Consider the following 17,919-nt stretch of genomic DNA (forward strand, 5'->3'; position numbering starts at 1 on the left):
AGGTTTGTTTAAGGTGAGGCCTACTCAGGATTGCATATCAAATTTATGCTTGTTGAAGAATACAGAGGAGATAATACATGTGAAGGCCTACCAATGAAGTAAGTCATATCCACTTCACTCTTGAACAAGGGCCAGACCTCTTCTGTGTCCGTGGACAGACCTAAACTTCATCTGCACAATGTCATTCGTAAACGTAGGAAACACAGGTGATGTAATTGAAAAATGTGGAGTTTCTTTTCCTCATTTCACAATCACATCACCTGTGTTGCCTTTGCTTAGGTATCTCATAGTGCAGATGTAGTCCAGCATATAAAACAGTACCCAGAAGTGCAGCACTGTATGCAACAACTTTGACACTTACAGAAGCCTCACCTTCTCCATGCCTCCTACACAGTTCTACATGTACATCATAAATGCAAACAGTACAGAATTAATTATACATGTTAAATGGTTTATTTTTGCTGTTCTCAGAATGTATCAAATTTCACTAAAAACAGTGACTTGAAGGTATTCATCATATAACAGCGGGGGAAAAAAAACACAATCAAAATGATTGTGTTTAAAAAACCCATACAACATAACAAATCAGAATTCAGAACTCCTTAAAGTTAACTTACTTTCCATGACGTCGAAGGATGTACTATGAACAGCTTACACTCTATTGTGCTGTTAATACTTTCAGCCCGCCACTTTCTGAAAGAAAACCTCCATCGTTTTGAAAAATATGTTACATACAATAAATGACTTCTCGCTCTCTACCACACGTTTCCACAAGGCCAAATCATGTCAGAGCCATTTATAACTCTTGGAATTCTTGTAAGCCAATCCCGTCATGTTGTATTTCCGCAACTTTCAGAATTAAAATGTTGAAGATCATTTTCACAATCCTGGATTACTAATATCTTACCCTTCTTGCTCACTCATGTTCTACATTTCCTATGACACTGATACTGCTTACTATGAAGCAGACTTACACTACCTCTATGACTACTACAATTATTTAATTCTCTACATCACTTTTAATCACAAAGCAATATAAAACAGTAGACAGCATTGCAGACTTACATTCCCTCTACTCCATGTTTTGATTGGCTGCTTGAATTAGCTTATAAAAAGAAATAGTTTTTCTGAACTCATTCAAAGTGCACTTATTTTTCCATGACGTCCAGTGTTATGGTAAGAAGTTACACTTATCCTCAAGGCCAAATCGTGTAGGAGCCATTAGAACTTCTTGAAATTCCTCAGAGCACATCCCGAGATTCTTTCCCTAAAATTTTGGCTTTAAAAACACCAGGTAAGAATTTTTAAGGTCATACGGCAATTTTTTTTTGAAAATTAAAACAGAATCGTTGCAGAATGACCAGCCATTTCTAGACTTTAAATAAGCTGTGTAATGTCCTGATGTTATTGAAGGACCGTCATGATATATAATTGCTACAGTTACAAAAGTCCTTCCTGATATTGACAACTGTGAAGCCACAAAATTTTTAATTAAAGTTGTAAATTTTGTTCCATCAGACCTACATCGTTGGAACATTAAAATGACATACTGGCCATATGTTCGTATAAATAAGGTTGACATCATTTCAGATTTACATTGGCTACATTCCATGTTGTGATCAGCTGCTTTTACTAGCTTATTAAAGGAGACTGATTTACTGTCTGGCAAAGTTAAATATATAAATCTTTCTGAGTCTACACTAGTAGTACTTGATACCCTACAGTTCTCGCAGTCATGCTGCCATTGATAAGAAAGCCCAAACAGATGATCTACATCTACACCTTCAGCATGCAATACATCAAGCATATACAATAAAAACTCCTGACAATCTTGCTGAATATTTTGAGAGAATTGTGTTTGGCCTGAACATCTGTCTAACAGATTTCGAATTTCAGACACACTTTCTATTTTTGTTCTATCAGTGCTACATTTCTCTAACACAGAATTTAACAAACTGCATAATCTTTGATCAGAATTGACCACAATCTCTTCTTTTACATTTTCTAGAGAAAACAAAACATTAACCACTACATTAGCATAGCAGTTGACACCAGAAGTGTTTTCAAATTGAAAACCAACAACATCTTCAACAGAATCCTTTTTGTTTCTGCTTATAATTTCAGGTTCATCGAATTTTCGTCTTTTTGCTACAACCTCCCCAGTATTGGTCACATTTCTTCGTTTCCGGCCTACCACACGTTTCTCAAACAAAGGATATTGAGGCAAATGTGGCGCATACTCTCTTCTCAACCTATTGTATTCCTTAACACAATCTAGATCCGCACAAATGTTTGTGACATCACACTCAATCAAGTACAATCCCGATAAAGTTCTAACTCTTGACAATGCCACATATGCCATACCCTCCTTGAACACAGAACTGCCAATATTCACCAATGCACTGTCTACACTTAAACCTTGCGATTTATGGATTGTCACCGCATATGCCAAGCAAACAGGAAACTGCTTACGGCGAACATATAAGTCTTTTACAAGCAAAAATCTAGCAGAACAACGACCAATTAGCTGTACTTCCTCAATGCCATCAAATTTAATTTTTAAAAATTCAATTCCATCTCTATTTCTGTATTTCACAAAATCAACAACATTACCCATTGATCCATTTACCAGACCTCTTTCAACATGTAAATTCCTTCTTAAAATTATACGGCAGTTCAAGCACACATTCAGACTCTTTTCAAAACCTGCAGTTTTAGATATAGTCTCCTCTAATGAATCCAATTTTGATTTCAAATTCTCAGACAAAATAATTGTTGATCCCATATGCTCTACTCTGTCAATAGCTTCCAGTTTCACAATCTCTTGCTTTTCTAAATGCAACATTTTGTTGTTGAAGATGGCACAATCTGCAAGAGTTGGCATCAAACATATTCCAGATTTCTTCTCAGTAATTTTCTGAAAAATATTCTCAGGCACAACATCTTGTTCTGGATATAAATTTGAAAGTAATCGTGCATGTAAAGCTTCTTTCCCATGCTCGGTCACTTTTCCAATTCTAACATCTTGTAGAATAGTCTTGTAAACTTCATCCTTCGCCTGACGCATATTTTCATGCAGTTCAGCATAATTGAAGTTTAACCATATATTGACGTTGCCAATGCTCCCTAGGCACTTCCTGGTATCTTCATGCGTGAGCATTTTGAACACAGGTTGCCCTTTCACTGGTGTCAGCTGCAGAAGATCTCCGAAAACAATGATGTGTTTGCCACCAAATAACACATCATACTCTGTTTTGAGAACTTCTTGCATTCTCAAATGCACAAAGGCAAGCATGACATTGGAAACCATGCTTACTTCGTCAATGATAAGAACTTTCATTTTCCTCAAGATTCTTGAAACTTCACAACAAGCATCTCCAGATAGCTTGTGATAGTGTAATTTGTTGTCATGCTCCACTGGCAGCATCAGTAAACGATGTAAAGTAATCCCTTTAATGTTATGTGCTGCCAGTCCAGTTGGAGCGGTGACAACACAAGACAGCGATGACTCAGTCCTTTCCTGCAAATAACATGAAATTGCTTTAATAAGGAAACTTTTTCCAGTTCCCGCTTCTCCACTCACGTAGAGTCGGACAGGCTTCAACGACGTACATGAGCACTCTTTCTTCTCATGACTTAATCCATGATCAATTTGCATGGTAACTTCGTCATATATTTTCCTCTGCTCAACGTTGAGTTGTCTTTCCAACTCTTCTAAGTTAACCGCATCCTCCTGAGCATTTGCCATGGCTCTTTCCACTTCATTCATAGCAGTGGCAGCTTCATTTTCGATAACAGGTCCTCCTAGTGGATCCTGACTCAATGAAGCAGAACTCTGACTGTCCTGAGAACTGTCTCTGGCAATCTCGGCTGCAATCGTTGCTTCCTGCTCGATTTCCACATTCAACATTTCTACATATTTGGGAAAAGCAGGACATTCTATGGTCTCCTTGGCGGCAGTGAAAGAGTCTTCGTAACAGAGGAAATCTCCAAGCAGTTCCTCTTCTGCACGCCAAGGCTTGAAAAGTTGTAAAAGTGCTAAATAGAAAAACTCCTTTTTTTCAGGAGATTCGCCTCTCAATTTTCGATGGTTTACCAAGTGGCATTTTCTTTGCTTGACCAGACATCCCTCACTTCCAATTACAGCATACACTCCTTTCTCAGTATCTTCTTAGATATTCCTCTTGAATATGTAATTTTGAAGAACCTCATACAGACAAACATTCTCGAGGTGACTGCTTCGATTTGGATAATATGTATCCAACATGTTGGTCTTCAAAATGTCGGTACTGTTTGGCTCCTTTTCCGCCAAATACTCAATTTCCCGCACAGGTTTCAGAACTCGATTACGCGTTGCAGCAAGACCAAGACTCGCCCAAACGATACTCCTGGATTTGGCATAGAGACTTGCTGAAGACAACCGGTCAGAACATTCGTAAGCTCCGATTTCTCGATGCGACAACATCTTCAGACTGAAACTGTACAACTTCTTGCTGAGGCTCTTTTCATGGGAAATGTCCTCCCACATATCCTTCAATTCTGTCTTCTCTTTTTTGGTGATGTAAGATGTCACATACCGAGCCACAGCCATACAGTTATCAGCCACAAACTGTATATCCATGTTAGCATTCCACATGGACAAAATCACCGGGTTGTAGTCGTTGATGTACTTGGACTCTTCGTTCCTCTTCAAATTGTATGTGTTTTTAGGTGATTTCTTCATCACATTATGTCGCAGCGAAGACATCAAACTGTTTACTCTTCCTTTAGAAATCACCGGTCGTGGAAAGCCGAAACGACATTTGGTGTAGAACTTGTCCTTGTTTCGGAATTTACGACGACAGTACTTTCCACAACGATGGCTTTGGAAACGTAGAACTTTTTCTCTTAGGCTTTTCTTCTCCTTTGCGTTTGGAACAGCACACGTAGAATACTGTTGTATGAAACTCATCACTGAGTCTTCTGGATCTGTTCCAAATTTAGGTGCATCCTTGATCCACAACAGCATATGTATGTGAGGAGCACCTCTTGCTTGGTACTCCTTTCTCCAGAAGAAATCCAACACCTCTCCAAGAGGTGGATTCTTCTTATTCATGATGAAAGACATCATAGCTTCAAATCTATGATTGAAGTACCGGCATACATTGACTGGATCCAAAGAGCACAGTTCTCCGGGTGTCTTGAATTCGATGTTTTCGATGTTTCCATTTGCCTCTCGTAGAAATTCAAGTAAGTCTTCCCAGCCATACTCGACACAGCTCAGAGTGAGGAACCATGTGGGAGTTCCTAAGTTCCTCAGCATACATTTTAAATCACCATGACGACGGTACCAGTACTCATTAGTACCACGCTGACACGCCATGAGATTAATCAGGTGAGAATCTAAAATACTGTCTTGGACATTGACTTTATCCATTAAGTCACTTGCCGAGATATTTTGCATGTGTATACCACTTTTCAAGATGTGGTTCACTGAATATGACAGTCCAGACAGATCGCTTTCAAACAGGAGATGAAACAAATAGGGAATACATTGTCGAAACCTAGCATCTCCTGCATACAATCGCAAAGTCCGGTATTCAGAAGCAGGAATTTGATGAGGTCGCTCATCATATCTTCCTCCCTGACCTGTTGGAAAAAGCTGTGGGAAACACCGAGCTTCCAAACTGTCCTCCCAAACACTAATGGGACTCCCTTTGGCTTGTTTCATTTGAAACAACTCAATAGCATTCCCTATGACTTCCTTGGAATGCAAAGTATGAACACTATAATGTTCATATATTTCTTCACTAGTAGAGGGTTCTACTTTCTCAATTTGACCAGCACACAAATCGCTATCCTCTTCCTCACTTACTTCCTCTTCTGCAACATAAACATTCTTATAGTACTTATTATTTTTTTTCAAATACAATGTTGCCTTTTTCACTTTCCTAACATCCACTAAATCTTGCCATATTGTCTTATTCTTTGTCGGAACCCCATTAACTAAGATAACCAGAGGTTCCTCTTCCACTTTTTCTACTCCAATTGTGTTAATGTTTTTCTTCAAATCTAGAGGCAAATAAACAACTCTTCCCTTTAATCCTCTCTGTAAATCTGATGGAGGCAATTTCCCTGTCTTTGGCTCCATTCTTACAATAGCCTGAAAGGGATGGATACTTTGAACCAAAATAGATTCATAAGTATTTAAATCCTTCAATTCAGAAGGAATCTCAACCAATTCCAGATTATTATGAACTGCTCTAGCAGGCATCTGGTTTTGATTTAATTTGCTACAACAATAAGTACACACACGTTGATCCGATCCCAAATCAAAACAATTTTCTACCATCAAATATGTTGTGAAACCCTTCCATTCACTATTATTTTCCCTTTCACTTTTTGCATATAAATCCACTAACTTAGGGGCCGATTAGGATGGCGGACGGAAATGGGTACTGTCCGCCATGGTGGGGGAAATTTTACTCCCGGCTGCGCCGCGGAGAAACCGCGGTTGGGATTAGGATATTCATGTCACGAAACTCCGACCGCGGCGGACGGAACACAACCAACACCGTCCGCGGTGGACGGAACACAACCAAGTCCGTCCGCGGCGGACGGAGTCCAATGAACAACCACTGCCGCGGACGGAAATGACCGCGGAAAATAAAACATGTACCGCCATCCCTGAGAATACTCCGTGGCCGCAATTAGGATAAATCCGCCCGTACAACGGAACTCACAGCCATCCACGTCCGCGGCGGAAACAATGCAACGAGAACCACAGCATCAGGGCGGAAGGCCAACACGCACAACATCCCTAGCGCCTAACAAATGTATGAAAGTGCACCGCAAGTCCTAAGCAAACATACGAACATTGACAAGGCCCCCCCCCCCCAGCACAAGCCACCATGACACGTCCCAATTATCCAATAATGCACACAAGTCAACACGCCCACCTACCACCTGACTGCCAACAACCATTGAGACACGACTATAAAAAGACACCCCCACACAACCACAATCCCTTGCACCACAGCATTGCTGCCAGCAAGAGGGCCATTCGAGACACTGCTAACTCACATAAAATCACATAGAAGACACCCACCCACCACCCTACCACACAAACACCCACCACACAAATCCTACACATCACACACCACACACCTGCACCTCCCAACTCACTCAACTCACACACTGAGCACCACACACCATGGCACCCAAAAAAAAACCCAAATTCACGGAGACAGAGTTGCGGGTAATGGTAGATGAAATTATCCGTGTGGAGCCCAACATCTTCGGGGCCCAAGTCCAGCAGACGACCGTGGCGCAAAAGAACCACATGTGGGACAGGATCGTCACTCGTGTGAATGCATCGGGGACTGTGCCGAGGACCAAGCACGACATTCAGAGGCGGTGGCATGACCTTAAGACCAGGGTCAAGGGCATCCGAGCGAAAAACCACGCCAGAGCCAATCTTACTGGCGGTGGCACACCCCCGGAGCCCATACCCTACACCGATTGGGAGGAGAAGGTGCTGGTGATACTACACCCAGAGAGCCTAGACGGCCTTGACGAAGGAGAAGAGACTGGTGAGTACAAACCAAGCACCACGATCAGCACGACATGGTCAGGCTCACACAACTGAGAAGAAACATCCCCCACGCCCCAACCCATGCACGTCGGACACCAACACACTAACATGTCCATGGCTCCCAACAGGCCCCCATGTTCACGGGGAGGGTGGTGGTGGTGGTGGCGGTGGTGGAGGGTGGGGTGTGTGAGAGGCCCAAACTACAACTCCCAACAGGCCCCCATGTGCACGGGGAGGGTGGCGGTGGTGGAGGGTGGGGTGTGTGAGAGGCCCAAACTACAACTCCCAACAGGCCCCCATGTGCATGGGGAGGGTGGCGGTGGTGGAGGGTGGGGTGTGTGAGAGGCCCAAACTACAACTCCCAACAGGCCCCCATGTGCACGGGGAGGGTGGCGGTGGTGGAGGGTGGGGTGTGTGAGAGGCCCAAACTACAACTCCCAACAGGCCCCCATGTGCACGGGGAGGGTGGTGGTGGTGGTGGAGGGTGGGGTGTGTGCGACAGGAAACAGAAATGTCTACAAATCAATGTAACCATGTACTGTCCACATTACTGACCTGCTCGATCTTGTCCCTCAGGTGATCGTCAACTGACTGGGGAAAGCAGTACCCGGCCGCCAGCCTCGCCTCCCACACCTACAGGACTCTCTGCCGACGACGACACAGGCAGCTCCGGGGCGGAGGATGGAGCGGGACCAAGCACGCAGCCAGGGCCATCTGGCTCACAGGGACTCCCGGGACCGACCAACGTCGCATGTGTGACTCCCGCGGCACCCGTCTCTGTGATCTGCACAGTCCCCACCACCACCAGTACCACCAGTACCACCAGTACCACCACTACCACCAGCACCACGACTCCTGCCGGTGCCACCCAGCATGACCCAGCGCGCAACGCTGGTCCAACGGCCCCACACACAAGCAGGGTGAGTGGGCCACAAACACAGGCAACGGGACAACTGCCAATCAGGCGACCCACACACCGCCGGTCAGAGGAGGGACAGCTACCCGAGCCAGTGGCACAGTCCCTACAAGCTCTTGCCAGGTGCCAGGCCTCATACGACCGGTCCCAGGCAAACGCTGATCGTGTTCACGAGGACTCAGTGGACAACACCAACAGCCTGCGCGAGATCTCTGGCATCCTTGGCCAGATGTTGGTGATCATGGGCCAGCAGGCAACGATGTGGAGGGAATGGGTTGCCCGGAACAACCCACCCCCCCCCTCCACCATGTGTGTCAGCGCCACCGCCACCGTCACCTCCGCCTCCCCCGTCACCTCCGCCTCCGCCTCCACCGCCGCCACCACCACCTGAGCCCCTGGCGACGGATGTGGCCCATCACCAACCTGCCCTCCCAGCTGCCTCTGTACCACCTCCGAGACGGAGGGGGCGGCCGAGGCAGGAAGTTGCTGAGAGCAGTGTTGGAGCGCCAGGCACACGCTCCAAGAGGGGACGACCTTGACAATGCCACTGCCTGTGCCAGACATTCACCCTGCAAACCATCCTGTCCCACATAGACAATCATTGCCACTGGTCTGCTGGACTAGCCTGACACCCCCCAATGTGGTGTCAGCACGGACATTTCATCTGCCATTACCTACAACTCCAACTCCCTCCCTCCCACTTACTTGTAAATATTCACCAGCACAAAAGCACAACCTGTCAATAAATTGCATTTACTCACACAATGATGCTTTGCCTCCATGTTTATTCACATGATTGCCATCAGATACAGACGTAAACAGGTACAGGGATCATAGTCGCACATGATCATGGCGCTGCGGGAGTGACCTAGAGAAAACCAGAGACAGCAAACACACGTCAGTAAAGAGATTCACACACATCACAACACAATGCACAGCAACATTACACAAACGACAACCATCACACAAGCATGGGATGGGAGCACACACATCATGGACACTCCTATGTCCAAAGACATGAAGACACACATGTGCAACCATCACAAACCACACCCAGCTGAATAACCCCATATCCACACAACACCAGAAAACATACATGAGGCATTGTCAACCGCCACTAGAGGTAGATACTCACATTCAAGGGAAGTAGCGATCAATGAGCTGGCGCCTCTGGTCCACACCTTCCTCCTCACCACTATCCTCATCAGTCGACATGGGTGGGATGGGAGGCCGAGGAACTCCTTCGTCTTCAGGGTCCAACAGCAGTTCAATGTCATTGCGTACTGGCAGGTTGTGGAGCATGCAGCAGGCAATCACAATCTTGCATACTTTTCCTGGTGAGTAAGGCAGTGCCCCTCCGGTCTTATCGAGGCACCGAAACCTAGACTTCAGCAGTCCAAAGGTACGTTCGATGACTCTCCGTGTCCTTCCATGTGCCTCATTGTACCGCATTTCACCCGCCGTCCTCGGATTACGTAGGGGACTGAGGAGCCAGGGCCGGTTTGGGTAAGCCGAGTCGCCTATGTAGGGGGATGACAGAGACAAACATCAGAACAAGATATGGTGGGTACCCCATGCAACACAGAGATCACAAGAGTCCCCACTGCACACTCACCAACAAGCCACGCTTGACCGGGTGGCAGATTTGCCATGAGTCGTGGGACATTGCTGGTTCGCATGATGTGGGCGTCATGTGCGGATCCAGGAAATCTTGCACACACATGGGAGATGATGTTGCTCGCCAGGCACACCACCTGCACGTTCAGCGAATGAAAGTGTTTGCGATTCCTGAACACTTGTTCGCGTGCCCGTGGTGGAATGAGCGCGATGTGCGTGCCATCAATTGAGCCCACAACGTGAGGTATGTGGCCCAGTGCATAGAAACCAGCTTTGACAGCTGGCAACTCTTCCGGACGTGGGAAATGTATGTACTCATCCTTGTACAGCATCATAGCTGTTAACACATCCCGAAGAACCGTGCTGAACATTGCCTGTGACATACCCCCGGCACCTCCAACTGTATACTGAAATGTGCCAGTAGCGAAGAAATGTAGTACCGCCATGACCTTTGCAGTGGGTGTAAACGAGCCAGGATACGTTCTACGTGGCTGCAGATGAGGAGACAATTGAGCCACAAGCTCCAGCAACCGACGTCGATCCAGCCTGAATTTCCGAATCACCTCCTCGTCTACCATATCCTCCAGCTGAGTGTATGGGCGATGCACATTTGGAGCCCTCCTGTGTGGGAGAGAGATGTAACTTAGGTCAACGTACAAACGACGCATACGTGTACAACTCCATCACATGTGTACCTTACTGACATAACTCCAGTCGTCACCCTAATGTATCGTAGACACATCACAGACACTCATGCAACTGCATGCACACAAACGATAAGTTTACACACGCCATGTCATCAAGCACAAATGCCACCACCAATGATGATGTGCATACGGTAATGACATGCATGGTGACAGAACGTATAAATCACATACACGGAATGCATGTGTACCACCACCACTGTAGTCACCTCGACACAACAATAAACTGACAACAGATGCATGAATTGGCCACACAGCCGTGATGTACTGTGTAGTTGTGAAGATGTAACAACGTCTGTAGGGTCAAACCCGACGTCAACACGTACGAATGCACATCTGTTGGCCATTGTGTGCCGACCGATGTCCATTGTATGGACACACATGCTATATTGTATGACATATGACCTTTCACAATCACGCTCACATCCCTCATGACGCAACTGCACACAACACATCACGGTGCAGCGTCTGACAAGATCACATATTTGGCGCCGCCATGGCGGTGCTCAACTTCCGCTACTTCCCAAAGGCCGAATGCGGCCTGCGTCCCTCTTCCCATTGGCTGCATGTGCAGGGACCGTGACGGGCACACATCGGCAACCGCACGTGCAAGCTTCAGGCACGGATGCTTCAGTTGCAACAATGTACTATCACTGGCGCCTCCATGGCGGGGCACGTACACAGCGGGGGAGGTGCAGGCCTATACACCCTGCAGATGTACTCAATGGACATGCCAGTTCATGACCCCCCTTACAGTCACCTTGCATCATCCACCGTACACCGGCCGGAGCGGCCAGCCCATGAACAACCGCCGTGCCCGGCCATGAACACAACCGCCATGGCCGTGCCCGGCCATGAACAACCGCCGGTCCCGGCCATGAACAACCGCCGGTCCCGGCCATGAACAACCGCCGTGCCCGGCCATGAACACAACCGCCATGGCCGTGCCCGGCCATGAACAACCGCCGGTCCCGGCCATGAACAACCGCCGTGCCCGGCCATGAACACAACCGCCATGGCCGTGCCCGGCCATGAACAACCGCCGGTCCCGGCCATGGCGGTTGTGTTCATGGCCGGGCACGGCGGATGTTCATGGGCCGGCCGCTCCGGCCGGTGTACGGTGGATGATGCAAGGTGACTGTAAGGGGGGTCATGAACTGGCATGTCCATTGAGTACATCTGCAGGGTGTATAGGCCTGCACCTCCCCCGCTGTGTACGTGCCCCGCCATGGAGGCGCCAGTGATAGTACATTGTTGCAACTGAAGCATCCGTGCCTGAAGCTTGCACGTGCGGTTGCCGATGTGTGCCCGTCACGGTCCCTGCACATGCAGCCAATGGGAAGAGGGACGCTGGCCGCATACGGCCAATCGCAAGTAGCGGAAGCTGTGCACCGCAACAACAGGGCCAGTCATTGGCCCATTTCACGATCACGCTTCCAGGGCTGACCAATTGCTGGCGACGTATGCCACTGACACGTGCTGAGGGCCCTATATATGTGTCTTGGCCAACATGAAACTTCCTACCCTGGGGACCAGTGCTGCCTGTGACCATCACCTCGACCTGCTGCTGCTGCTGCTGAGCTGACCACCGACTGCTGCCTGTGACCATCACCTCGACCTGCTGCTGCTGCTGCTGCTGAGCTGACCACCGACTGCTGCCTGTGACCATCACCTCGACCTGCTGCTGCTGCTGCTGAGCTGACCACCGACTGCTGCCTGTGACCATCACCTCGACCTGCTGCTGCTGCTGCTGAGCTGACCACCGACTGCTGCCTGTGACCATCACCTCGACCTGCTGCTGCTGCTGCTGAGCTGACCACCGACTGCTGCTCTAGTGCCATACTCCGTGATCTTGCCATGTCGAGTGGCAAAGAGATCCGGTCTCGACCCTTCACCGCCGCGGAGCTTGATGTCCTCGTGGACGGTGTACTCCGCAACTATGGACGCCTCTACGGCGCACCGGGACGGGTGGTAAGTGCAGTGTGGGACATGTTGGTGTGCATGAGGGGGCCAAATGATCAGGCCTATTTATATCTTAGCTGTGTAGTGTGGGCTAGACATATGTTCCTGATTGTGCATGGCTGCTGACAGTAACTTCTTGCCCCTATGTGTGTGACAGGCCACCTGTCCACTGACTTAAACCCTTTTGTCTCCCATCATGGTAGGTCAAGCTGCACCTTCGCAAGGACCTGTGGAGGACCATAGCACGGGAAGTACGGGCATTGGGGGTGTGCAACAGACGACATACACACTGCCACAAACGCTGGGACGACATTTCCAGGCTGAGCAAGAATGTAGCGGAAGTAACACTGGGCCTGATTCCAAGGACGCCCCGTCTGGCCCGACGCTCCATGACCCCTCTCATGCACCGTATCATTGCAGTGACGCATCCTGAACTGGCCGAACGTCTGAGTGCCGATCAACAGCAAACTAGCGGTGAGCATACTGTCTGTGTAGGAAACTTGTGAGTGCTATGCATGTATTGGTGCACAGACACACTATTGAGTTCCGTGTTGCGTATGTATGCCTGTGATGGCATTTTGGTCCCATTGGGTGGTACTCATTTGACATCCAGGTCCGCCATGTTGACACGCCACTTGCTTAGTAGTTGAGTGTTAAAGCACATCCCCTAGTGGTCCATGTCCCCATGGCAGAAAATGTGAGGATGACTGGTAGGGGTGGGCCATGTGCAGGATGAGGGCTCATGAACCTTTGTCTGCTATGTGATTTGGCTATCCTGTTCCTTCTGTACGTGAGTGTGCCCATGACTCACACATCTTTTCTGTGCATTTCAGCTTTGACAGAGGACACTCAGCCACAGACGGTGGAGAGTAGCCGAGGAAATGAGTCCGGCTCTGACTTCGCACACACGCAGACTGACACGGAGGAGGCCAGCGCCGGAGAGGGGGACAGGACCGTCCCTGAGGACTCGCATGTGGAGACACCATCGTCCTCCTCGTCGGACACTCTTGGTGAGCCTGCACTGTTGTCACAGACTGGGAGTGGGCACTCATCACCTTCTGTCGGAAGACAGCACACAGGGCCCACACTTCCGCCAACTGCACCATGTATTGTTCGTGGCCGAAGGAGTAGGGGGAGTAGAGTGGTGTTCGGTGCAGGCACCGCTGCCCCTGCCACGGTGAGCCAAAATGCACTGTGTGCTGAGGCCGTTGATCTGCTGCGACAGCTGTGTGTGGGTCAGACCAATATGACAAATGCTTTCCAGGATCATGATAGGAAGTTGGGGCAGGTGGTGGCATTCATGGAAGGGATGCATGGCGATCTTGCAGGTCTACACAGGACAGTGCAGTCATTGGCAAGCAGTGTGTCATCTGCAATAGTACAGTCGAATGAACAGGGTGCTACTTCTGTTTCCCCATCTACACCGCTGGATGTCTCAGGGGGTAGTGATTATTCAGAGCAGGACTCAAATACAGGTTATTGCACTAGAAGCAGCGTCAGACAGCACGTCAGGGCACGCAGGGCACAGACCCCATCCCCTAGATCAGCTAAATCTGTTCACGTAGACGACGTCAGATGCACTGGAGTACACACACAGGATCCACAAGTGTTGTTGGGGGACATGCCTTCCGGAGCTACACAGGCATTCAACACGAAAGGTACTCCGAAGGCAAGGGATACTCACATGTCCATGGACTGTTCCTTGGACAAGGCCAGTCAGAAGACAAAGGCACCTACTGAGAGCAGGGAGACTCCCAAGAGCAGGCCCACAGCAGAGGTAAGGGACACTCCCAAGGACAGTGAGAAGACTAAGGCACCTACTGAGAGCAGGGAGACCCCCAAGAGCAGGCCCACAGCAGTGGATAGGAACACTCCCAAGGACAGTGAGAAGACTAAGGCACCTACTAAGAGCAGGGAGACTCCCAAGAGCAGGCCCACATCAGTGGATAGGAACACTCCCAAGGACAGTGAGAAGACTAAGGCACCTACTAAGAGCAGGGAGACTCCCAAGAGCAGGCCCACAGCAGAGGTAAGGGACACTCCCAAGGACAGTGAGAAGACTAAGGCACCTACTGAGAGCAGGGAGACCCCCAAGAGCAGGCCCACAGCAGTGGATAGGAACACTCCCAAGGACAGTGAGAAGACTAAGGCACCTACTAAGAGCAGGGAGACTCCCAAGAGCAGGCCCACAGCAGTGGATAGGAACACTCCCAAGGGCAGGGACACACACAGGGAGCAGGTGTCTGCTGGAGGCAGGTGCACCACAGACGACAAGTCTGCTGGCAGGAACAGGGCGGCGAGCAGGGCACAGGCTACATCCAGAGACAACACTCCACCTAAGGATAAGGCACATCCTACGGACAAGGCATCTAGCATGGACAATGGCGCAATCAAGGACAGGCATACTTCACCCCTGGCTGCACTGAGGCTGATGTTTTCTACTAAACGCCAAACTGATGTCTCCGCGGCGGAGTCCCCCCATACCTCCACTCCCATCCAGGCCAGTCAGAAGCAGAGGAGGGTGTCCCCTGTTGTTGCATCCCCCATTACACATCATTCCGAGTCCAGGCGGCAGGCACAGAGCAAACGACAAGCAGGCTCCAGCACGTCCCCCGAAACCAGATCCCCGGCAGCAGTTGCTCCACCTATGCTGGGTGGTGATTCTTTGGAGTCCCCACCACTTGGCAGTCCTGTCCTTTCCAGGGTGCACTCACACCTCCCTAAGAAACGCAGACACACACCATTGACACCTGCAAACCCCGATTTGGCTCTAGGTGAGCTATCCCCAGCTCCCAGGCCCACCCTGCCTCCTGGCCCATACAGCCCTGTGGCTCATCATTTCAGTTGTCCCAGTGGCGCCGGTGCAGTTGACTCTCATGTATCAGATGGTGGCACAGTGTCAGTTGTGCCCTCTCCTGTTGCAGGTCCTGGCAGTGTATCTGGGTCTATGGCTCACGTGTCAGTTAGAAGATCTGTGGCTGTGTTGCACACTCCTGTTTCTGGTGCTGGCAGTCTGTCTGGGTCAGTGGCTCACGTGTCAGTGACTACATCTGTGGCTGTGTCTCACACTCCTGTTGCTGGTGCTGCCAGTGTGTCTGGGTCCGTGGCCCATGTGTGTGTCACTCGGGCTGTGGCTGTGTCTCACACTCCTGTTGCTGGTGCTGCCAGTGTGTCTGGGTCCGTGGCCCATGTGTGTGTCACTCGGGCTGTGGCTGTGTCTCACACTCCTGTTGCTGGTGCTGCCAGTGTGTCTGGGTCCGTGGCCCATGTGTGTGTCACTCGGGCTGTGGCTGTGTCTCACACTCCTGTTGCTGGTGCTGCCAGTGTGTCCGAGGCAGGTAGTTCACGCAGTCCCCCCTGAATCTGTGATGTGAGGTGCTGTACACTTCACTCAAATGTTAATTCACATGGTGTGTCCATTGAGAACTGCGTGGCACTCTTGTGGTCCCTGTGACGGGTTGGTAGGGACACGTAGTTGTGCTGCCTCTGATGTACCTGCTCTGTACTCTACAATGCCCTGTTGATGCTCTGATACTGCAACCTGCCCTCTCGTTACCTGCCTATGATGTACCTGCTCTGTAATGCACAATGCCCTGTTGATGCTCTGATACTGCATGCTGCCCTCTCGTTACCTGCCTCTGATGTACCTGCTCTGTAATGCACAATGCCCTGTTGATGCTCTGATACTGCATGCTGCCCTCTCGTTACCTGCCTCTGATGTACCTGCTCTGTAATGCACAATGCCCTGTTGATGCTCTGATACTGCATGCTGCCCTCTCGTTACCTGCCTCTGATGTACCTGCTCTGTAATGCACAATGCCCTGTTGATGCTCTGATACTGCATACTGCCCCTCTCACGTGCTGCCTCTGATGGGCCTGTTCTGTGCAATGGACTGTTGATGCACTTTGCCCCTCTCACGTGCTGCCTCTGATGGGCCTGTTCTGTGCAATGGACTGTTGATGCACTTTGCCCCTCTCACGTGCTGCCTCTGATGGGCCTGTTCTGTGCAATGGACTGTTGATGCACTTTGCCCCTCTCACGTGCTGCCTCTGATGGGCCTGTTCTGTGCAATGGACTGTTGATGCACTTAGCCCCTCTCACGTGCTGCCTATGATGTACCTGCTCTGTACTCTACAATGCCCTGTTGATGCTCTGATACTGCAACCTGCCCTCTCGTTACCTGCCTCTGATGTACCTGCTCTGTAATGCACAATGCCCTGTTGATGCTCTGATACTGCATGCTGCCCTCTCGTTACCTGCCTCTGATGTACCTGCTCTGTAATGCACAATGCCCTGTTGATGCTCTGATACTGCATACTGCCCCTCTCACGTGCTGCCTCTGATGGGCCTGTTCTGTGCAATGGACTGTTGATGCACTTTGCCCCTCTCACGTGCTGCCTCTGATGGGCCTGTTCTGTGCAATGGACTGTTGATGCACTTTGCCCCTCTCACGTGCTGCCTCTGATGGGCCTGTTCTGTGCAATGGACTGTTGATGCACTTTGCCCCTCTCACGTGCTGCCTCTGATGGGCCTGTTCTGTGCAATGGACTGTTGATGCACTTTGCCCCTCTCACGTGCTGCCTCTGATGGGCCTGTTCTGTGCAATGGACTGTTGATGCACTTAGCCCCTCTCACGTGCTGCCTATGATGTACCTGCTCTGTACTCTACAATGCCCTGTTGATGCTCTGATACTGCAACCTGCCCTCTCGTTACCTGCCTCTGATGTACCTGCTCTGTAATGCACAATGCCCTGTTGATGCTCTGATACTGCATGCTGCCCTCTCGTTACCTGCTATGTTGTACCTGCTCTGGTGCCCACTTTGCCCATGTTCACGCATACACTGTGATTTGACCCCTATTATTTGACAATAAAGGTAGTCTATCAAGTCTCGTGGTCTGTCGTTGTCATTCCTGCTTGCGTACTGCAAATGTGTATTCGTATATGCTTCTCATCAGTGGTTTCGGTAACATGACACTCCCCCTCCCTACGTCACGTCCCTTGCTGGTATTCCCCTCCAGACAGCCAATGGTTTGTACCTTACCTGCGTCGTCGTCCATAGTAGGCCATGACTAGGACGTGGTGGATCGCGAAGAGCATCGGGAAAGCGTGTAGCGCCGGGTCCATGGTGGTGGTCAGCTTGCGGT

Source organism: Lissotriton helveticus, chromosome 4_1 (genome assembly GCF_964261635.1).
Source record: "Lissotriton helveticus chromosome 4_1, aLisHel1.1, whole genome shotgun sequence".
Classification (NCBI taxonomy): Eukaryota; Metazoa; Chordata; class Amphibia; order Caudata; family Salamandridae; genus Lissotriton; species Lissotriton helveticus.